At 42.0% G+C, this 24106-nt stretch overlaps 1 protein-coding gene across 3 annotated transcripts in view; it reads right to left on the minus strand.

Moving 5' to 3' along the window:
• C1QTNF7 (C1q and TNF related 7) overlaps positions 1–24106 on the minus strand; it is a 118922-nt gene that overhangs the window by 12524 nt on the left and 82292 nt on the right. Inside the window, exon 1 of one of the 3 annotated variants that reach the window (XM_061145490.1) lies at positions 3785–4113. The exons of the other annotated variants lie outside the window; for them this stretch is intronic. The gene's annotated coding sequence lies outside the window, so the exon portion shown is untranslated. Of the gene's footprint in view, positions 1–3784; positions 4114–24106 lie in introns of those variants that run through there. 3 annotated transcript variants of the gene reach the window in all.

Raw genomic sequence — 24106 nt, forward strand, 5'->3', positions numbered from 1 at the left:
GATTGTTTTGGGAGGGAGGTGTGATTTTTTTGGGGGAAAAAAGACTAGAGAGGAATTATAGAATATGAAAATATTACAAAAGGAAGAGGAAAGAGAGGACTTAAAGAAATATTCCTGGAGTCTATGGGTTCCTTTCGCAGTGTTTGAGAAATACAGATAAAGGACTTAAGCTGTTTTAAGTGTGTATAATCTAGAGTTTTTAAAATGTTTATTTTTTGTATAGCTAAAACATGCACATTCATTAAATTTTAAAAAAGAGATGTGCAATAAAAAGGAAATCTCTTCTCCTTCCCCACTGTCTCCCAGACATCCAGGTTCCCTCTCTAGGGGCAATTCCTGTTGCTTGTGACTTCAGTGTCCTTCCCCCTATAAAAAGCACTGTATGCAAATTCTTGCACCTTTTTTTTTCACCTAGCTTGGAGATCTTTCCATATCAGTATATAGATAAAGCTGCCTCATTCTTTTTTTAATGGTTATAGAATATCCATCATAAAGGTGTATTATATTTAACAGGTCACCTATTGATGAATATTTGGGATATTTTTATCCTTGTGCTACTCCAAACAATAGTGCAATGGAGATATATATATATATATATATATATATATATTCTTTGCATGTGGTTTATAACATGAGCAGCAATAGCATTTCCTAGTTTGTTTTTTCACTTCGTTTGTGTATTTTTTAAAGTCTTTTTATTGTGAAAGTATTTTTTTGAGGTTCAATTTCTTGTGCTTAGAAGGTCATTCCCATTTCAAGATAACAAGAATAATTCTACTTTTCTTTTAGCTTTTTGTTTCATTTCTATATTTAAAAATGTTAGTTGCTCAGTTGTGTCCAACTCTTTGCAACCTCGTGCACTGTAGCCCACCAGGCTCCCACCAGGATTTCCCAGGCGAGGACACTGGAGTGGGTGTCCATTTCCCTCTCTCTGTTTCATTTTTCATGTTTAAAATTTGAGTTACTGGAAATTTTTCTAGTAAAAAGTGTGAGGTAGGGATGCACCATTATATTTTCAACACTTTGTATTAAAAGATCCATCCTTCACCCATTGGTTTGCAATAAATCTGGTTATTTTGGATGAGAATAAACTATGTGAGTCATGAGTCTGTACACATTACAATATTTTAAAAGTTTTTTGAGGTTTAATGTGAACATCATAAAACTGACCAATTTAAAATATACAACTCAATGTACACCACAATCTAACTTTGGAACAGTTTCAAAATTATAAAAGGAAATCTTATACACATTAGCACTCACTCCTCATACAAAATACCCTGAAAGATTGCATTGAATTATGTAAATTTATGTAGAATTTGTGTTAAAATGTATTTTTCCCCACTATTGTGCTCCTTTGGAGTTATAAAATTAAAAGTCTGGAACTATTGTTAATTTGAACAGATCTGTCCTGGATATTAATTGTAAATGACTCTCTATGCAATTTTTCTGTAAGGATTACAAAGTAACAGAACTTTAATTCTTTTAAGTACATATTTTTAAAATTACTCTGTGGTACTGTAGACTTCAAAACCTTCATGTTAATGTGTATTTTGAATCTGTAATGTAGGAATATAGTATACAGTGTTTTACAAATCTTGGTCATAGAGCCCTTTGTTTTTGTTAAATTAGCTATGTAAAATACTTGGAAAAACACTGGATAAATTAATGCAAAGGTTCAACTTTTAGAACATCTGTCCACAGTTTGAGATCTTTCTGTAAATAGTATGGTTTTCCTTTATTGTGAAATAAAATAAACGCATGCATATATGGTCATCTAATACTTGACAAGGGAGCCAAGAATACTCACAAGGCAAAATATAGTCTCTTCAATAAATAAATGGTGTTGGAAAAACTAGACATTCACACGCAAAAAAAAAAAAAGAAAAAAACAATGAAACTGGAATCCTATCTCACACCACTCAGAAAAAAACTCAAAATAGGTTAAAGACTTAAATGTAAGGCTGAAAATCATAAAATCTCTGGAAGAACAGATAGGAAAAAAGCACAGTAACACTGGTCTTGGCAACAGTTTTGGAGATATAACACCAAAAGCATAAGCAACAACAGCCAAAATAAACAAATGGGACTACATCAAATTAAAAAGTTTCCGCACAGCAAAAGAAATGATAAACAGAACGAAAAGGCAAATATGGGAGAGAAAATATTTGCCAATCATGTATCTGATAAGGGGTTAATATCCAAAATACACAATGAGCTCATATAACTCAATAGTAAAACCCAAATAATCAAATTAAAAATGGGCAAGCAATCTGAATAGGCAGTTTTTTTCCCAAAGAAGACGTATGAATAGACAGTGGGTGCATGAAATATGCTCAACATCACCAATCATCAGGAAAATGCAGATCAGAAACACATCGAGCTATCACATCTATGAGAGTGATTGTCATTGAAAAGAGAAAACAAGTGTTGGTGAGAATGTGGAGAAAAAGAATACGGTACACCCTTGATGAGAATATGAACGTGTATAGCCATTAGAAGAGACAGTATGGAGAATCCTCAAGAAATTAAAATTAGAACTACCATATGACTCAGCAATCCCGCTTTTGGGGTATATATCTGAAGGAAATGAAAATCATTACCTTGAAGAGATATCTGAATTCCTACCAAAAAAGCTAATTCAAAAAGTATATCCACCCCAACATTCATAGCAGTATCATTCACACTAGTCAAGATGTGGAAGCCACCTAAATTTCCTTTGACAGATGAATGGATAAGGGAAATATATGAATGAGTAAAGGAAATATATAAAATATACGGTGGAATATTACTCAGCCACAAAAAAGGAAACTCTTCCATTTGCGACAACAAGCAGAGCCTGAGGGCTCAAGTGCACACGGCCCTAAAAACAGCCCAGATAGGCAGGATTTGAACCGAGCTCTTTTGTCTCGAAACACTTGGGTTTTTTTCCCGACATCATGTGAGAGAAACTGGAGCATGACTTCATGGCAAAGGGCTCGATTACTAATTCAATCTGAAAATGTGTTTTGCCTGGAAGTCATTAGAAGGATAGGTAAGCATGGCTGCCAAAGTGAGATACATCCTTGGCTTACAGGGGAAAGGATTTCACAACAGTGGGCTGTGTCCTCCCCTGGGCTGTGAGCAGGACAGGACGAGAACTGAGGTGCTCACACCCCAGAGCCTTCTGTCTGTGCTTCCTCAGCTCTGCCTTGGGGGGCCCGGGTTTTCCTTCTCAGACCGCCTTCTTCTGCTGACCATGAGGCCCCTCCCGCTCTGGTCCCTACTCCACCCTCCATGACGGAGCAGCCACGTGGTGTGATGGCTGACTCTTCCTTTCCTGCACCAGAATGTAAACTCCATCACTGACACTTAGGACAAAGACTGATCTACCGCAGAGGCTCGACAAGGGTTGAGTGAAGGAAAAGAGTTAATCGATACTTATTCTTATCAACAGCTCTTGATTTATAAAGCTCTGGTTGCTTTATATCAAAGGCAACGATGGTACAGCGATAATCAGTGCTGACATTTGTCAAACAGTTTGTTGTCTGTTTGACACGTGAAGCCCTGTCTTCCCAAAGACCCTCTCCTGGTAGGTCAGACAGGGAACCCATGTGCAGAGAAGTCAGGCGACTTGTCTGCAGTCACAAAGCTAGCGCTACACCAGGCATTTGAATCCAGGTCTTCAGCTTCATGGATTCTTCTTCCAGAGCTATTTGCTTCCTAAATGTAAAAGCTACCATAATGTAACAGGATGTTGCAGCTGCCATCTGCCAAGATGCTGAAAAAAGAGTAAACACCATACCTTGCTCTGGGGTGGGGGTTGCTCCAGAATTCTAAATCCGCAATAGACTGAGGATCTTTCATGAGAGCTCAGAGAAAATCTTGCTTTGGTACCAGACAGAAAAACAGATCCAAGTTCTCAGAGATTTCCAAATAGTTGTGCTAAAAATAATTCTCTCCTTTGGTCCCTAAGAGCCAGAGGCACTGGAAGTCATTCATCGGGTGAGGCTCAGTCAGCGCCAGTTGAAACCTTGCTTTTGTTTAAGATAAACCTGGGAGCGCTGTCTTCTCTCTGCCGTTAAGTGTAGAGGCGCCTCCATCTCTTGTGTGTCGTGGCCTCGTTTTCAGATTTGTTTACTTAATTTTTTCCCCTCTTCATTTGTTTTCCGCTGAGTGGATGTTTCAGGGAAAAAAAATTACTCACTGACTGGAAATTAGTTGTTAACTTAGAGAGAACAGTTATGTCCTATTTGAGCATTTTCAATGTAGAATCTTCAGATTCTGGACTTGGGCTTGTGTCTCCTGGGATAGCAAGGGGAGTGGTCCCTGTCCTGGGTAGTTACGGCAGGAAAATGGTCCCTCATTCTATGTGCTGCAAAGTGAAAGAGGGGGACGAATCCTGTACTTCTGTTTTCTTTGTTCTCTGCTGAATGGATAAATGATTGGGTGTTTTTAGAAGATTAATAGGTCTTTGTTCCTGTAGAGAACTGATCACAACAACTCAAAAAGCAGATGGTTCTCCAAACCCTATGACGATTCATCATCAGTGCAATTAGTTCCCTTTTGTCCTTTGGTACGAACTTCACGTATCTCCTTAGCAAAAGTAGTAAGTAATTTATGATGGCAGTTATGGAAACTAAGTCACCGAAAAATTTTGTTTTTTATCTTGCTTTCCCCACCATACTTTTCAAGCTACCGAGAATGCAAATTGGAAGAAATACTTCCCGTTGGGGAAGTGGGCACAAGTCACAAATTTGATCAAGAAGACTGGTGGACTCCTTACTCTGAAAAGGTTTATTTTGTCTTGGCTATCTGTCCTCCCATACTTGGGTTAATTGCTCAGTGGGTAAAGAATCTGCCTGCAATGCAGGAGACACAGGAGATATGGGTTCAATCCCCAGGTTGGAAAGATACCCTGGAGAAGGAAATGGCAACTTGCTCCAGTATTCTTGCCTGGAGAATCCCATGGACAGAGGAGCCTGACAGGCTAAGGTCTTTGAGGTGGCAAAGAGTCAGATATGACTGAGTGACTAAGCAAACACGCACATCCACCATCAGCCCCCAATCTGAAGAAAATAGTTTTTTGAATTTTTTGACTGTGCACAATCTGAGTGCCAACACAGGGTCACAAAACCAATGCCTTGAGCAGAGACATGAGGCAGAGTTTTTGTTAATCAGAGAGAATCCCTGGGTTTATTTTTCTCATCCTCAAAATAAGATGTTGTGTTTGATTATTCCTAAGTCTTCTCATAGTTTTTAAAATTGTTTCATCTCATGATTAATGAGGTGGAACTTAAAAACTAATGTCAGCTCCTGCATATATGCAGGTAGAGATACAGGTCACTTGGAAGGAGATACTTGTTATTGAGAGAAGTCCCTCAGGTGACCCTGTTAGTGCATAAAGGGTGCACTTGATAGTGGCTTGATGAAGACTTGCCTCTCAGGGACCCTTGGAAGGAGAGGGGTTGAGATTGTTTACTTAAAGCCTCCAAGGCCTTCCGGAAAGGAAGGAATCAAGGGCCCAGCTCCTTCTCTCCATATGCAAGTTTAAAGAGTAGCCATGGATGACAGGATTGGCCTGATCCAAAGTCTGCTGTGAAGAAAGGACACCATGGACCAGAGGATGGAACTGAGCTGGTGGTATGTGGGAATCTGGGCCAAAAAGCCTCAAGGATTTGTGGTTGGCTGGTTATGGTAGAATACATTGATGAGGCTGACTGTTCATCTGTCTTCAGTCATTCTGTCATGGCGGCTCTCCTTTGGGAAACAGTGGTTGAACACACCATGGTGAATTAAGAGGGTCATCATATTGAAGCTGGTGAGTGAGTGATAATGAGGTCAGCGAGAACATCTCCTGCAAATGGACAAGCATCTATTGGACTCTGCACAGAGTGAGGCAGTTTGGTAGAAGTTAAAACAACAAGGCAAGTGGACCATCAGAGGTTTTGTTTTTCACTTTCTGCCTGAGTTAGAGGTAGAAAGGACCCCATTCCAACCAAGAAAGCCCTTAGTATTCTTAAATTGTTCATGGAGAGAAAGGACTTAGATCTTGACTAATGTGTATGTGATCTTAGTCACTCAGTCGTGTCCCATTCTTTGCGAACCCATGGACTGTAGTCCACTGTTTTCCACCAGGATCCTCTGTCCATGGGGATTCTCCAGGCAAGAATACTGGAGTGGATTGCCATGTCTTTCTCCAGGGGATCATCCTGACCCAAGGATCAAACTGGGGTCTCATGCATTTTAGGCAGATTCTGTATCAGCTGAGAAACCTGGGAAGTCACTTGACTAGTCTACCTACTAATAAAAGCAAATGGGAACCTGAAAAGCAATTGGAAGAAAAAAATGGCATGGCTATATTTGAACTTGAATTAGCACACAGATCATAGAGGCTGAATGTTTTCATTAGTTCACTCCTAGGGTTGCACCATGAAACAACTCACTGTCATGTGTAAGAAAATCCTGACTATCTCACTTACAAGAATCTCCCCACACTCCCCTCTGAGGTCTTCTAAAAGCCTGGACTGGAATTGCAGTCCTTATAATCTTAATTACCAGAATGCCAGCCTGTGGATATGTGTTATATATATTTGTATACAAGTGATGACTTTATTTCTATTGAAATATGGCTGATTTACAATATTGTATTAACTTCTGGTATACAGCAAATTGACTCGGTTATATATATATTTTCCTTTATAGTTTCTTATAAGATGTTGAACATAGTTCCCTGTGCTATATACAGTAGGATCTTGTTGTCCATCTATTAAAGCATTTTATATGAAGTAGTTGTTGTTGTTTTTCAGTTGCTAAGTCATGTCTGACTCTTTGTGACCCCATGTACTACAGCACACCAGGCTCCTTCGTCCTCCATTATCTCCTGGAGTTTCCTCAAACTCATGTCCATTGAGTTGGTGATGCTATCCAACCATCTCATCCAACCATCTCTGCCGCCTCCTCCCCCCACCTTTTATTTTAAACTTTCCTATGAGTTTTTTTTCAAACTCTCCCAATGAGTCAGTTCTTCACATCAGGTGGCCAAAGTACTGGAGTTTCAGTTTCAGCATCAGTCTTTCCAATGAATATTCAGAGTTGATTTCCTTTAGGATTGACTGATCTGATCTCATTGCAGTCCAAGGGACTCTCAAGAGTCTTTTCCAGCACCACAATTTGAAAGAATCAATTCTTTGGCACTCAGCCTTTTTTATGGTCCAACTCTCATATCTGTACCTGACCACTGGGAAAACCATAGCTTTGACTATAAGGACTTCTGTTGGCAAAGTGATGTTTCTGCTTTTTAATACGCTATCTAGATTTTTCACAGCCTTCCTGCCAAGGAGAAAGCATCCTTCAATTTCATAGCTTCAGTCACCATCCACAGTGATTTTGGAGCCCAAAAAAAGAAAATCTGTCACTGCTTCCACTTTTTCCCCTTCTATTTGCCATGAAGTGATGGGACTGGATGCCATGATCTTTTATGGGTATTGAGTTTCAAGCTAGCTTTCACTCTCCTCTTTCACCCTCATCAAGAGGCTAAGTTCCTCTTTACTTTCTGCCATTAGAGTGGTATTATCTGCATATCTGAGGTTGTTGATATTTCTCCTGGCAATCTTGATTCCAGCTTGTGATTCATCCAGCAAGGAACTTCACATGATGTACTCTGCATATAAATGAGTACATGTCTCTTATGTCTCCTGCATTGGCAGTTGGGTTCTTTACCATTCAGACCACCTAGGAAGCCTCATATAAAAGAGTATGTATCTGTTAGTCCCAAACTCAAGCTGGGAAAGATTGAGGGCGGGAGGAGAAGGGGATGACAGAGGATGAGATGGTTGGATGGCATCCTCGACTCGATGGACATGGGTTTGGGTGGAATCCGGGAGTTAATGATGGACAAGGAGGCCTGGCGTGCTGTGGTTCATGGAGTCGCAAAGAGTCAGATACGACTGAGTGACTGAACTGAACTGAACTGAATCCCAAACTCCTAATTATTCCCTCCCCTCCCTTTCCCCTTTGATAACTGTAAGTTTATTTTCTATATCTGTGAGTTTGTTTCTATTTTTTGCCTGTTTCTGTTTTGTAAAGAAGTTCATTTGTATATTTTTTTAAAAATTAAAAAAAAATTTTATATTTTAACCAAGTGCTATCCTATGATATTTGTCTTTCTCTAATTTACTTAATATGATAATTTCTAGGTCCATCCATATTGCTACAAATGGCATTATTTCCTCTGTTTTTAATGGCTAAGTAACAGTCTATTGTATATATGCACCACATCTTCTTTGTCTATTCATCAGTTGACAGGCACTTGGGTTGCTTCCATGTTTTGGGTATTATAAACAGTGTTGCTATGAACATTGGGGTGTGTGTAAGTGATGATTTCTTAAAGGGCTTTTCTCATCCACTTCTCTTTGTGTTGGCACCGCCTCTGCCAAAGAGCTTAGAAATGGATGAATTTGTTGACTACCAGAGAGATAGACGTATTCTTATTTTTCTGTTTTAACTTGGCCAAGTTTTAATACTATTTATGGATGTTCATATTTGCTTTTTCTGTATCATTCATAACTTCCTTAAATTCCCTATAGTGTTTGATGGCAAGGTTTCTTATATTATTAAAATCACAGTATTTTTTTCATTCTGCAATATTTGATTTTTTTTCCATTATTTTTCATCTCAGATAACTTTTTATAATCTATGTTTTCCTGGACTTACGTTTCTTCACAGAGAGAACAATTCTTTGAAATAATCTCCTAGTGTTCAGACCTTGACGGAATTAAAGTTTTTTATTGCCTATTTCACTCAGCTGTTTTCACAGTAATTTTAGAGACAGTGGCAAAAAAAATGATGGGTAGAAAAATATGCTGAGGAGAGTATGGCTGTTGTTTAGTCGCTAAGTTGTGTTTGACTGTTTGCAACCCCATGGAAAATAGCCCGCCTGGCTCCTCTGTCCATGGGATTTTCCTGGCAAGAATACTGGAGTGAGTTGCCATTTCCTTCTCCAGGGGATCTTCTCGACCCAGGGATTGAACTCAGGTTTCCTGCAGGTCTCCTGCATTGACAGGCGGGTTCTTCACTGATGAGCCACGGAGGACAGAGTGACTGAGAGTAAGGAGTGGGGTTCTGTTTTCACCTGCCACTCATACTCAGGCCAAGGTCTTATTCTGTCTTTCCTAAGGCAGATTTTTTTTTTTCCTTTCTTCTCGTGATTTTTTTTTTTTTTTTTTTCTGTAGGCTTAACTCACTTTTCAACAGAATTCAGTTCAATCTAGATCAGTGCAATCAATGTTCACGCAGCATTTCATAGTGTGCTGGTGAAACAGCTCTCAAGAAAATGGCTCAGATTGGTAGCTTTGTCAATTTCCTTGGTGTAAATACTCCCATCAGAGCCAGTTTCAAGCTACCAACCTGATTTACTGAAAGCAAAGCTGTGAAGAATTGCCCGTTGCTTGCTGGTCTCAGCTAATTCAGCACAACACTGAGAATACATACATATACACATACATATATATATATATGTCAATTCTAGGTACTAGAGTTATTTTAAAAAGAAGATCCTAGCTTATGTGCTAGGGCTTCACTTGTGGCTCAGCAGGTGAAGAATCTGCCTGCAGTGTGGGAGATCTGGGTTCAATCCCTGGGTTGGGAAGATCCCCTGCAGAAGAGAAGGGCTACCCACTCCAGTGTTCTGGCCTGGAGGATTCCATGGACTGTATAGTCCATGGGGTTGCAAAGAGTCAGACACGGTGGAGTGACTTTCACTTTCTCAGCTTATGTGCAAAGACATTACATCATTTTCTCCTTTAATCCTCACCCTAACCTCTTTTTAAAAATTATTCATTTATTTTTGGCTGTACTGGATCTCTGGGGCCCTGTGTGGGCTTTTTTCTAGCTGTGGTGCACAGGCGTCTCACTGCAGTGTCTTCTCTTGTTGCTTCTGCAGTCGTGATGCAAGGGTTTAGTTACCCCACAACACGTGGGATCTTCTGGGACCAGAGATTGAACAGGTGTCCCCTGCATTGGCTGACAGATTCTTAACCACCAGACAACCAGGGAAGTTCACTGTAACCTCTTAAGGTGACTAATTTTATCATCCTTCTTTTGAAGATGAGGAATTTAGGCAGGGTGACCCACAGTGGGCCCACGTAACCCTTCTGCCACCTGCCATAAGGGCTTGCTGACTTTATACGACCAGGTTCCTGCATCTGCATTCAGAGCTGGCAGTCGGTGGCTTACACACCTGACTCTCCTGACCCCCTCTTCTCCTCCCCACAGCTCTGGGTTCGGGTGGGAATCTTGTCTTTCTAGCCTCAGGGCCTTGCTTACATCACCTTCTCTGGCTTGCACGTCCCTGCTAGCCATGTCTGTCCCACGTCCTTTTCTTCACCCCCTCGCTTTTGTCCTCCGTACACGTCACGTTCTCCAGAAAGTCTGCCTGATGCTCTCAGCAGGGGCAGCCTTTCTTTCCCTTGAAGCCTCTTAACAGATTGTTTAGATTTCTCTTATGCGTCTTAACTCATGGGTTCTTAACTAGATCTATTGCATCCGCACACCAGTGGATTGGGTGCAGGTACTTAACTTCTTTCAAAGGCTGTATGGGCAATTCTGAAAGCCTCAGCGGCCAGGCATTGGGAATCTTTCCCTAATCTACTTCTGCTCAACTGATGCCTCCTCTGTTAGTCTCTCCAAGCCAGGGAGTGTTAGTGATATAAATCTGATCTGGTCTTCTCACTCTTTCTTCCTGTTTTTTTTTTTTTTTTAATTCATCAACTTATCACATATTTATTGAGCTCCTATCATATGCCAGATACTGAGTGTTTGATCTTGGTATTCAACATGGAGCCCTTGGAGAGAAAAAGTCTAGTGGGGGGTGATAGACATTCATCAAATAATCACAAGACTGTGTTGAACAGATGTTAACTGGGACTTTCCATCCTCTTGGAGTCTCAGTTGAGGACTCAAGGCAGAGAATAATGGGCAATCCGTGCCCACACATTCATTTAAGACTTGCCAAAACCCAGCTGGATCTGATACTAGCCATTGCCCACTTTTACCACTTTTTATAAGAGAAAACTGGAAATTCAAACCCAACGAATAGTTAGTTGAGGCAAGTCATCAAGGTAGAGAGCTATTAGTGGATAAGGGAATGCCTTCTACCTTCCCTTTGTATGTGGGAGGGGAGAGAGGAATAATACTGTCCAGCTCCTAACCTAGTGGCATGTTCCCCAAGAAATCATGAGAGCATTAGAGGTGATTGCAAGAAGGAAACCATCTTGTTCTCCAGGCGGGTGTGTCACTGAGCTATGAACCTGAAAGCTGCCCAGCTCTTATGGGATCAGAGAAATGTGGGAGAACTTGACCCACCCCCAATGTTTGGTATCTTATGTGAACACAGAAACTAGGGAATTCTGAAGGCAGAAGGCTATTTGGACAAGAGAGAGCAGTGTAGAAGCAGCTATTGAAGAGGCAAGGAGGTATGCGTTTCCCTAGAGACCCATGGTACTGTGGATGGCAGCTGGAGCTGGACCACTTTAGTGGGACCTCTTGAGCCAGGACGGTATCCTCCTGGGATGAGAAAGCCAAGAAGAAGCCGTGTAGTGTATCACCAAGTGCAGAAGCTGAGGCTGGTGTGGGGACAACTCAGGGCATCCTTCCAGAAATTTATCACCCATGGTTGTTGCTCAGTCCCAAGTCTTGTCTGACTCTTTGCGACCCCAGCAAAGAGTCTAGACTGCAGCACGCCAGGCTCCTCTATCCTTATCTGTCTCCCGGAGGTTGCTCAGATTCATGTCCACCTAGTCCGTGATGCTATCACCCATATCAGAAACCTATACGCTACTGATACTACGTATAAAATAGATAACTAATGAGAACCTATTGGATAGCACAGGGATCTCTACTCAAGCTCTGTGGTGACGTAAGTGGGAAGGAAATCCAAAAAAGAGGGGGTGGACGTGTATGTATATGTACGGCTGAGTCATTGTCTTGTACAGCAGAAGCTAACACATTGTAAAGCAGTTATATGCCAAGAAAGTTAATTAAAAAATAAAAAGAAACCTGTGCAGCACGAAGCTGCCTCAGAAAACCTCTGATGGCCCTGAGAAATGTTCAACCAGAGAAAGACAGCATTTTAATACCTGGGCCCTGAGTAGGTATTGGCAGCCAGGATAAAATCATACAAGTAGCATCCATTAAGTAAAAATAATTTGGTCACATTTTTCTAATTCCCTCTCTGCTCTGACTCTAGACACGCCCAAAGTGGAAGGAGAGGTATAAGATGCGGGGTTGGGGGGGGGGATTGAAAAGCATAACATATTATCAGCTGATGCCTTAGAGGGGACAAGCTTTGTACTGGATATGATATTGGGGTATTGATTTTGATTTGTCTTTTTAATGTTGGAAAATGAGTCACAACTGACTTAACAAGAGGGTTCGTGTCATTCAAAGTGGCTAGAAAGCTAAGGAATTTGCTTGAGTTGTCATGAAAGTGGAGAGGTAAAGATCCAGCAGGATTTGATTGGAAGAAGTGACAGAAGAAAAATGAAGCTATTTCTTATTTATATCTTGTTTAGGACATAGACAATCATTTGATAAATTCATGAAACTCTGGAGAGTGTTCTGAAGGGAAACCAAAGAGTGTTATGGGAATATTTAGCAAAGCAACCTCCATGAGACCTTGAGCTTATCTGAAAAAATGATGTGTGATCTGAAATACAAAAAGGGAACAGTCACTAACCAGGAAGGGCAGTGGGAAAGCACATCTAGGCTGAGGGAATGCCACCTTCAAAGGCCCTGGGGTAGAAGAGAATGGTTTTGAAAGAAGTCCACTGAAAGGGGCAAAGGAGAGCATATGTCTGGAGGGAGGATGTGTCTGGAACAGGCAGGGCTCTGCTGGCCTTTGAAGGCTCTGATCTTTATCCTGAAGGGCTGCAAAGGGGATTTTATGGGGCAGGCTGTCAACTGTCCGTCAAGCCCTGTTACAATATGAAGTTGTTGCAAATAGAGGTGATGCTGACAGTCACTTTCCTGGCTCTTGCAGGTGACATCAATAAACTAAGGAGACTTTATTTGGCATCTGAATTGAATCTGCTTTCATTACTAAAAGATGTAAGTTCATTTTTAAAAAATATTTCTTTATTTATTTGGCTGTGCAGGTCTTAGCTGTGGCATGGAGGATCTAGTTCCCCGATCAGGGATGGAACCTGAACCTCTTGCACTGAAAGTGCAGAATCTGAGCCACTGGACCACCAGGGGCGCCTCCAAAAGTTGTGAGAAAAGCGGTCTGTATATTTAATAAAAGACAATTCGTGTATGCACCGAATGAACAAATGACGTTGAACTCTGCTAATGTGCCAGGGACTATTTCAGGAGATGAGGGGCTGAAAGAGGAAGACAGGCTTCTAATGCTGCCAAGCTCACTCTAGTGGGGATTTCAAGTTATTAGGAAAGAGAGGTGCCTCCAAGGCCATCTGCCTGACTTTCCCAATTTATAGATGAGAAAACAGCTTCAGTGAAAAGTGACACTTCCAAAGGTTACATTTATACATAAGACCAGAATTAGAACTCAGGTCCCCTGTATATCATTTCCAAGATCCTCTCTCCTGCAAGCTGGCTTAAAACTCAACATTCGAAAATCTAAGATCATGGCATCCAGTCCCATCACTTCATGGCCAATAGAAGGGGAAAAGTAGAAGCAGTGACAGATTTTCTTGGACTCTAAAATCACTGATGGTGACTGCAGTCATGAAATTAGAAGACGCTTGCTTCTTGAAAGGAAAGCTATGACGTACCTACCTAGCGTATTAAAAAGCAAAGACATCACTTTGCCGACAAAATCCGTCTACTCAAAGCTATGGTTTTTCCAGTAGTCATGTATGGATGTGAAATTTGGACTACAAAAAAAGTTGAGTGCTGAAGAACTGATGCTTTTGAACTGTGGCGTTGGAGAAGACTCTTGAGAGTTCCTTGAACTGCAAGGATATCAAACCAGTTAATCCTAAAGGAAATCAACCCTAAATATTCATTGAAAGGACTGATGGTAAAGTGGAAGCTCCAATACTTTGGCCACATTATGAGAATTGATTCATTGGAAAAGACCCTGATGATGGGAAAGACTGAAGGTAAAAGGAGAAGAGGGTGGCAGAGGATGAGATGGTTCGATAGCATCACTGATTCAACGAACATGAACTTGAGCAAACTCTGGGAGATAGTGAAGGACAGGGAAGGCTGGCATGCTACAGTCCATGGGGTAACAAACAGTCGGACATGACTTAGCAACTGAACAACAATAATTCCTCTGCATAGACAGCATATCTGATCACTAGGACCTGATTCCTGGGTTCACGTGGAGAAGACACAGCAGTATTTTTCATACACATAAATACCTATTATTATGGATAACTGAGAATTAACATAATGATATTATCCCAGATCATAATACTTGATTCTCACCTTTCTGCCCCAAACATCGCTTCTTATATTTTAAGTATAAGAAAATTCATAAAAATTACAGAAAATATTGAACATACAGAAAAGTAAGAGCTCGAATGGAAAATGACTTGCAGTGCACCCACTACTCCAGCTCAACAGTTCCCACGGGGAATATTATTTCATCAACACCCCTAACTCACTGGTCCCCCACCCCTGCATTTGGTATGTTTGGAAGAAAATGCCACATATCATATTATCTATTTCACAACTATTTCAGGAAAACCTAGGAATTTTTATCATCTTGGATAATAGCAGAGCGATTGACACCATGCAGCCTCATCGGCCCTGGAGACCTTTTAACCAAAAAAAAAAAAAAAAAAAAAGGGCATTCTTTAGGCAAGTCAAAAATGTCTTAAAAGCACTTTACGCACAAACTGTTAGACTGTGCACTAAAAGTTCTGAAATGTAATTTTATGCAGCTGTCAGGCTTTCTCAGTGAAGCTTTCAGAGTTCACGGGGAGCTCTCTGATGACTTGTTACAGAAATTCCAAGAAGGTTTGAGCTCTTTAAAGGCCTGTCTGTGGGCTTGTGGGTTCCGGGAAAGAACACAGTGCAGGGCTGGACTTTGGTCCTGCTGCACATGCAGGAGAGATGAGGCTGCTGCCAGCTGCTCTGGGTCTTGGCTTTTGCTAATGTAACCTGTCATGCCGTCTGAAGATTGTTTAGGAAACACAAGAGAACTAGCGCCATCTTTAAAATGTTAGGGAGTCCTGGAATCTTGGGATGCGAAGGCCAACAGAATGATGTGCGTTGCCTCGGAAATTTAATCAGAGTTGGCAGGCACAGAATGGAGCCTGTCAGCCCTGGGGAAGGATCTCAGCGGAGCTGGACAGGCCTCCTCCGTCCCTGCAGTGGTGCAGACAGAAAAGAGAGACCGGGGAAATGCTGACCTGGAAGGCAGACCACAGGAACCAGAACTCCGCGTGTTTGCATAACCACGTTTGTGCTTCCTGTAGCACTGACTTCAATTTGCACATCTCCCTGAGAAAGATTTGGCATATGAGAGATTCTGCATCTTTTGTTTTTTTTAAATTGTTATATTCTGATGTGTGTGTGTTCTTTTTTAAATTGACATGTAGCTGTCATATGACATTTTATTAGTTCCAGATGTACCAAATAATGGTTTCATACATGCAATATTGCAAAATGATCACCACAAGTCTGGTTAACATCTAGCACCACATGTAGTTACAAACTTTTTTTTTTTTTCTTGTGATGAGAACTTTTAAGATTTACTCTCTTCAGTTCAGTTCAGTCACTTGGTCGTGTCCAACTCTTTGTGAGTCCATGGACTGCAACACGCCAGGCCTCCCCGTCCATCAACTACTCCTGGAGTTTACCCAAACTCATGTCCATCGAGTCAGTGATGCCATCCGACCATCCCATCCTCTGTCGTCCCCTTCTCCTCCTGCCCTCAATCTTTTTACTCTCTTAGCAACTGTCAAATATACAATACAGTATGATTCATCATGGTTGCCATGGTATATATTATATCCTGGGACCCATTTCTCTTATAACTGGAAGTTTGTGCCTTTTGACTGTCTTCACTCATTTCACCTGCCTCCCACCCCCACCTCTGGCCACCAACAATCTGATCTCTGTGTCTATGATCTCACCCCTTTTTTTTTTTTTTAATATTCCACATAGACATGAGGTCATAAGGTGTTTGTTTTTCTCTGTCTTGCCTATTTAATTTAGCACAGTGTCCTCAAGTTTCATTCATAATATGGCAAACCGTACAATTTCCTTCATTTTTACATGTCTAAATAATATTCCATTGTATAAATGCATGTATATACACTAGATTTTCTTTATCCATTCATCCATTGATGAACACTCAAAGTTGTTTCTGAGATGCCATATATTTGAGCAATAGACAATAAAATAAAGTTACCGTTCATCAAGAGTTTATTATGGCAAGGCACTGTCCTAAGTGCTTTCTATGCATTTCTTATTTATTCTTTACTAAGAGCACATGAAGTAGCAACTATGATTTCCCCATGATAAGGGAGGAGGGCTGAGGTTAGGGACAGGTGGGCAAGGCTGGTAAGGGGCAGAGCTGGACTCCAAAACCCTCGCCTTCACTAGTGATCACCTTATCCATATGGGTAAAATCCAAGGATTGCTCAAATTTTGGATTAGGAGTCTTTCATGACATTCAACACACTCAACAGCAATGAGAATGGAAAACGTGTATTAAAATGTGCTACTTCAAAGTTAAACACACAAGGGAGGTGGGATGATGGTGGAGGAGACAGCCTTGCCCCTGCTCCTTTTGTCTTTGGGAGGAGGGATTCCCCAAAAACACTCCACCCCTTCATTTGTTCTACCCCACAGAAGGGGTATAGATGGATTTGGGACTTTTGGGAAAAACTAGGTTGTGCTCTGCTCAGTTGACTGGGGATGAAAATCTGCTCAATTTCAGGGAATCTTGATTAAGAATCTCCTTTGCCATCACACCTAAACAATATTTCTAAAAGGTATAAGTTATAAAGAGTATAAGTCACTCTTTTTCTGTGTACTGTCCAATGAGTTTTGAACAATGTATACAGTTGTGTAAGTCACAAACTAAAGATAGAGCATTTCCATCCCTTTCTAAATGTTTCTTCATGTCCCCCTGTAGTAAGAACTCTCTCCCATTCGAGCCACTGGCAGCCATTGATCTTATTTCTGGCCCTACAATTTTGCCTTTTCCAGGATGTCATAGAAATGGAGTCATACAACATGTGGGCTCTCGAGTCTGTATCCTCTCTTTCACTGAGCATAAGCTTTTGAGAGTCATTCACGTTCCTTTCCCTGCAGAGGACTATTCTGCTCTATGGGGGTACCATGGTTGGTTTGTCTATGTACCAGCTAAGGAACGTTAGACTTTCCTCCAGTGATTGGCTCTTCTAAATTAAAGCTGCAATAAACATTTATGCACTGATCTTTGTATGGTCTTTCCACTTCTCTTTCACTGGTCTTTGTGTGGACACATATTTCCATTTCTCTTGGCTAAATACCTAGATAGGTGGTGAATACCTTAAGTGCATTAAGTGTATTGAGAGTTGGATCACAAAGAAAGGTGAGTGCCGAAGAACTGATGCTTTTGAACTGTGGTGTTGGAGAAGACTCTTGAGAGTCCCTGGGACTGCAAGGAGATCCAACAAGTCTATTCTAAAGGAGATCAGTCCTGATTATTCATTGGAAGGACTGATGCTGAAGCTGAAAGTCCAATACTTTGGTTACCTGATGTGAAGAACTAACTCCTTGGAAAAGACCCTGATGCTGGGAAAGACTGAAGGCGGGAGGAGAAGGGGATGACAGAGGATGAGATGGCTGGATGGCATCACCGACTCGATGGACATGAGTTTGAGTAAGCTCCAGGAGTTGGTGATGGACAGGGAGGCCTGGCGTGCTGCAGTCCATGGGGTCTCAAAGAGTCAGACATGACTGAGTGACTGAACTGAACTGAGCCTTAAGTGTATATTTAACTTCATAGGAAACTGCTGAACTGTTTTCCAAAGAGCTTATGCTATTTTGTATTCTCAGCAGCAATGGATGTAAGTTCTTATCTCCACATCCTTGCCAGCACTTGGTATTACTAGTTTTGCATTCAAAGTTGAGCCGTTCTAATTTGTATGACGGCATTGCAGTGGGCTTGCCCAGTGGCTCAGTGGTAGATAATCCCCCTGCAATGCAGAAGTCACAGCAGACACAGATTGGATCCCTGGGTCGAGAAGATCCCGTGGTGGAGGGCATGGGAACCCACTCCAGTGTTCGGGCCTGGAGAATCCCATGGACAGAGGACCCTGGAGGGCTATAGTCCATAGGGTCGCAAAGAGTTGGACACGACTGAAGTGACTTAGCACATATGTCCGAACAGCATTGTGCTGCGGTTTTAATTTGCATTTCCCTAATGATGTTGAACATCTCTTCATGTACTTATTTGCCATCTGTATATCTTCCTTGTTGAAGAATCATTTAAAATATTTTGTTCATTTTGGGTTATCTGTTTATCATTGGTTGTAAAAATTTATATATCTAGATATAAATCAGATGTGTGTTTTACAGATAGTTTCCCTAGTCCATGATTTGCTTTTATCAACTACGTCTTTTGAAGAGAAACATTTCAAATAGAGTTTATTAACTTTTTTCTTTTATAGTTAGTGTTTATATATCCTGTTTAAGAAATCTTTGCCCAAATCAAGGTCACAAATGTATCCTCCTAGAAATTTTATAGTTTTAGCTTTTACATTTAGGTTTATGATCCCTTTTAATTTTTTTTTTAATATGGGTTGAGGCAAGGGCCAAGTTTTTATTTTTTTGCACATTAAGGGTCAAGCTTTTATTTTGCTGTGAATATACAGACAATGGCCAGACCATATTTACAGTGGACTTTGACCCACAACCTGAGGGAACCTGCCTAGGAAACCAACCCTCTTACCTATGATGACAGCCAAGAAAGTCAGTCTGTTACATGCTAGATTCGTGGGAAGTCAGACTGCTATTTCTAGTAACAATCCAGGAAGTCAAACAATAACCTCTGCAACAGTCAGCCTCAAATGTCCAGAACCTGATTAACAACTGACAGCTTCCCTAGTTATTGTCTCTACTTCTAACTCAAGTCCAACCAGAGAAAGCCAAACATATGCTCCAACCAGTCACCTAGGATGCCCCGCTTCTGATTACCCTACCTACAACTCTCTGATGACGGTTTGCCCCAATCATGGCATGCCTGAAGCCCCCTCTGTCTTCCACAATAAACTTTTCCACTTCTCTGTCAGCCTTTGAATCTCTGCCAAAATTCAAGTGTTGGTGGCTGACTCCCTTGCTAGAGCAAGCTCTGAATAAATAACCTGTCCTTCTTCCCATTTAGTTGGTCTTCATTTGTTTCCACAATGTGGATGACAACAATGCTTTGTTTATTTCTCAATTTCCATAAAGCTCTGGCTGGGAGCGTGGGTACTATTTATTAGGTTCCTCAATAAATGTGGACGCTTTTGAACTGTGGTGTTGGAGAAGACTCTTAAGAGTCCCTTGGACAGCAAGGAGATCAAACCAGTCAATCCTAAAGGAAATGAACCCTGAATATTTACTGGAAGTACTGATGCTGAAGCCCCAATACTTTGGCCACCTGATGCAGAGAGCCAACCGATTGGAAAAGACTCTATTGCTGGAAAAGACTGAAGGCAAATGGGAAGGGGGCAGCAGAGGATGAGATGGTCAGATAGCATCACTTACTCAATGGACATGAGTCTGAGCAAACTATGGGAGATGGTGAAAGACAGGGAAGCCTGGTGTGCTGTAGCCCATGGGGTCGCAGAGTCAGACATGACTTAGCGACTTAACAACAACAAAATGCACTCAAGTTCATCCAACTTGAGTTCCATCCATGTTGTCTCAAATGGCAAGATTTTCTTCTTTCTAATGACTGAATAATATTTCATTATGTATACCATTTCTTCCTTATCCATTCAACCTTTGATGGGCACTTAGGTTGTTTGCATATTTTGGCTGTTGTGAATAATGCTGCAATGAACATACAAAGGCAGATCTCTCTTTGAGACCCTGTTTTCCTTTCCTTTGGATAAATACCCAGAAGTGGGATTGCTGGGTCATCTACTTGTTTTTCCTTTAACCCAATATTCTATCATAAGCATTTCTCCTCTGTTATTCTTTGGCACCGTTAACAGCCAAACAATATCCATTAAGAAATTGTACCATCATTTAATCTCTGTCCCCTTTTATTTAGACAATTAAACTGTTTACATTTTTTCCCATTATAAATGAGATTATATTGAAAATTTTTGTGCAAAAGTCTTCATCCCTATTTAGGATTATTTCCTTAGGATAGATTCCCAGAAATGGAATTACTGGGTCAAAAAAAATTTGGATGTTTTATGTCTCTCTTGGTACATGCTGACAAACTGCCTTCCAAAAGGCAGTGTGAATTTATACTGCCCCATCCCTTTATGAAAACAAAGGCACGGGAATGTAAGGCCCTTCACAGTCAGGCACTGGTAGTCCCTGGAACACAGACAGAGCCAAGAATCTCTCATTTGGAAGTAACGCTAAAGCTCAGCAAACCTGACCTCCACTGAGACTCCATCATAGAGGTATGTTTTGTGGAGAGAAAGTCAAAGTTTGTTTCACAGCGCTGTTAATAATTGTACCCTCTCTGGGCTGGGTAGCCCCAGAGTCTTTACACAACCTCAGCCCAGGGCTAAGCCCTGGTCTTTAATTTTGTAGAACTAGTCCCATGATCGCAAAGAATTGGACACAACTGAGCGACTGGACTGAACTGAACTGAACGGAACTGAGTCCCGTGATGGGCACACAGCAGGCACTCCATCCATCTGGGCAGATCAGATATAGACGATGAGGCTCACGGGCTGATTGAAGCCCTCTCACTAGCCCCCTGGTTAGATAGCACCGGCAAGACACCAGTGGCAGCTTTGTGTTGGGACTGAACAGTTGTCCCTGGTATGGCCAGAGCTCAAGGGCACCAGATACCTTCAGTCCCCAAGACTCCTGTTCTAAGGGGTCTTGGTAGTGTGGGGCGCTCTTAAAAAGCTTTCTAGGGATCCTTGCTCAAAGAGTCACATGAGCAGGGAGGAATCACATGACCAGGGATGGAAACTCCATTTCTATGTCTTCTGCACTCAAGGTGTCAGGCCTTCCTGGCCCTCACCTCAAGGTACTATCCTGACTTGGACCTACCCATGACTTTCACCCTGGTCAGACTTTTCAACCTGGCCTTCTGTCAGCCTACAGGCTATCTAGAACCTATCACTTTTCCAGATTCTGCTGGAAGCTGCTCTGCCAAGTCCAGGCTGTTGACTCTTTCCATGGAGATCTATTCAGCACCCCCAGGACCAGCCACGGGCCATGTGCTCAGGGTGGCAGGTAGACAAGCCCCCTCTAGTCCTTGCACACACTTGATTCTCTTTGAGCTCCGTGACTTTGCACATTGCTCCTCTCTTTCAACCTGCGAGATCTTTCTCTCTGTTTCCTTACCTGATTCACCCCCACATTCATTCAAAACATCTTCATTAATATTTAACTCTGTGCCCAGGCACTGGTCAACACTCGGTCACTCCCTCTTCTTACAACCTTGGAAGATAGTTACTGCTACCACTATTTTCATTTTATACAGGGAAAAGCTGCAAGAGGTGAGTCTCTCATCTGAGGCTGAATAGTCTTAGACTCTTAGCCACTATAATTTACTGCCCCTTTTTAGCAGCTACATATGCTGAAGACAGCAAGAGCTACAAAGCAGAAGAAGAGAGGCTGGTGATAGAGATGAAACACAGGGAAACTCCTTTAGTTCGAGGGATCAAGGCAGACAACTCTAACATTTAAGAGGATTTCTAGGGTTGACTTCACTAGGTAAAGACAGGAAAAGAGCCTTCCAGGAAGGGAGACCAGCATGTGTAAAGGTCCTGTGGCAGGGGAGGGCTTTGGGAACTCTAGGAAATAAAAGGACAGTGGGTTGGAGCTTTTAGGATAAGATAGCCTACAAGAGAGAAGGTCAGAGAAATAGGCAAGGTGATGTCATTTCAGAGCTTGGAAAGCTTGACTTTTATTATAGGAGCAATGGGAGCCTTTAGTCAGGGGGAGACCGTAATCTCTATCATGCTGCAAATGATGCTCTAGTTGTGTGGGGAGTGGGTCCAAGGGGGCTGGGCAGGGGAGATATCTGATCAAATAAGTGGGCAAGAGATGGTCATGTTGGTCACTGTGGTGGTAGGAGACAGAGAAAAGGAGAGATTTTTGAAAAGCAGAGATTTTTGAACATATGCTTAAGTCCTGGAGGATCAAACAGGATGTCTTGGGGGAAGCCCCTTCTGCACTCCTCAACACCAGCTGGCTCCAGCACTGTCTCTCTGCTCCCACAGGACCTCATTCTCTAATCAGCCTCTTGTCACAGGGGTGAAGATCTGCATCTTATCTCCTCTGCTTCCTCTCTGGACTGTGAACTATCTAGTGTTTATTGTTCTGTTTGCTGCTGTACCCCTACTCTAGAGCATGGTAGATGGTTGACAAATGTTTTTAAAGTATGCTCAATGGGTCATTCATGCGTCATCCCTGAGCAAAGATTTATGTGCATCATCTTGTGTACTAGGCTCAGCAAGCCCATATGAGGTGGTTACTATTTCATCCCATTTTACAGATGAGGAAGCAAAGGCGTACAGCACCAACTGCCTTTCCCACACTCATGTAACTGTGAGGTGTAGAGCCAAGGCTGGAATCCAGGGGTGCTGGTGGCAAAGACCCTGTGTGGTTCACACAGCTGTGCTTCCTGCTTGCCCCTCCCAGCAGGTGTACCCATCAGGAAAGCAGGGTCCCTTCTTGGACCGTCATCACATTAGACATCCTGGCCCGGGGCAAGAGGCGCCAAGCAGGTGTGCATGGACCTCAGTGCATGTGCCATGTCTGACTCTGTGACCCCCAGGACTGTAGCCCTCCAGGATCCTCTGTCCTTGGAATTTTCCAGGCAAGATTACTGGAGTGGGTTGCCATTTCCTTCTCAGGGGATCTTTCTGACCCAGGATCAAACCTGTGTCTCCTATGTCTGCTGCACTGCAGATGAATTCTTTATCAGCTGAACCACTGGGGGAAGCATGGTACTCAACCAAACCTATTTAGACAGTGTCAACATTCAATGGAACATTGTTCAGCCATTAAAAGGGATGGAGTACTGACACTTCTTACAACATGGATGAACCTTGAAAACATTGTTCTGATTGAATGAAGCTAGACACAAAAGGCCCTGTATTATATGAGTCCATTTGTATGAAATATCTAGAATAGACAAACTCATAGAGATAGAAAGCAGATTGGGAATTGCCAAGGGCTGGAGTCGGGAGTGAGAAATGGGGAATGACTACTTACTGGGTTCAAGAGTTCTTTGGGGATGATGAAAATGTTTTATCAGATCTTGATAGAAGTGGTGGCTGTAAACATTGTTAACACAGTAGATGCCATTGAATCAAGATGGTGAATTTTAAGTTATGTTAAGTTTCACCTCGATAAAATATTCATTGGGATGAAATGTACTAGCTTCCAGTTAGTAGTTAACCAAGGATCAAGAAAAGGATCAAAAATGAGATTTTAGCTAAACCTATCATTTTTTATTTCTTTATAAATAATCTTTAAATTTCTTTATAAAAGATCTGAAGCAAAAAAAGTAGTATGCCATTACTTGCGTGGTTGCTGGAAATTCTTTCATATAGAGAAAAGGAGATAAAAGACAGTGCAGTAGCCGAGTGAGAAGCAGAGTTGGCCACGTTTCAGCCCAGTTCTCTTTCTGTCAAAGCCTCTGACTTCAGTGTAAAAGGAGGGACTTCACGCTGTGTGTTGTGGCCACGGTTCCTGTTGCTGGATGAATGCAGGCTTGAGGTGAGACCTAACCAACAGCAGAGATCAGCTTCCCACCACTAGTCTCTCTTCTTTCCAGTGGAAGAGGAGTTGTTGAGGCACCCAGGCACGTGAGTGGAGGGCTGAGTCTCCCCAGCTGAAGCCAAATCCAACGTTGTGGAACGAGCTGGTGCTGCTCAGGCTTGGAGGGAAGCGGGGTTCAGGCACCAACACTTACTGAGAGCCCGCAGGACCCCTCCTGGACCCCACCACTGAACACGCGCCAACATGGCTA

The sequence above is a fragment of the Dama dama genome, chromosome 6 (assembly GCF_033118175.1).
Source record: "Dama dama isolate Ldn47 chromosome 6, ASM3311817v1, whole genome shotgun sequence".
NCBI lineage: Eukaryota > Metazoa > Chordata > Mammalia > Artiodactyla > Cervidae > Dama > Dama dama.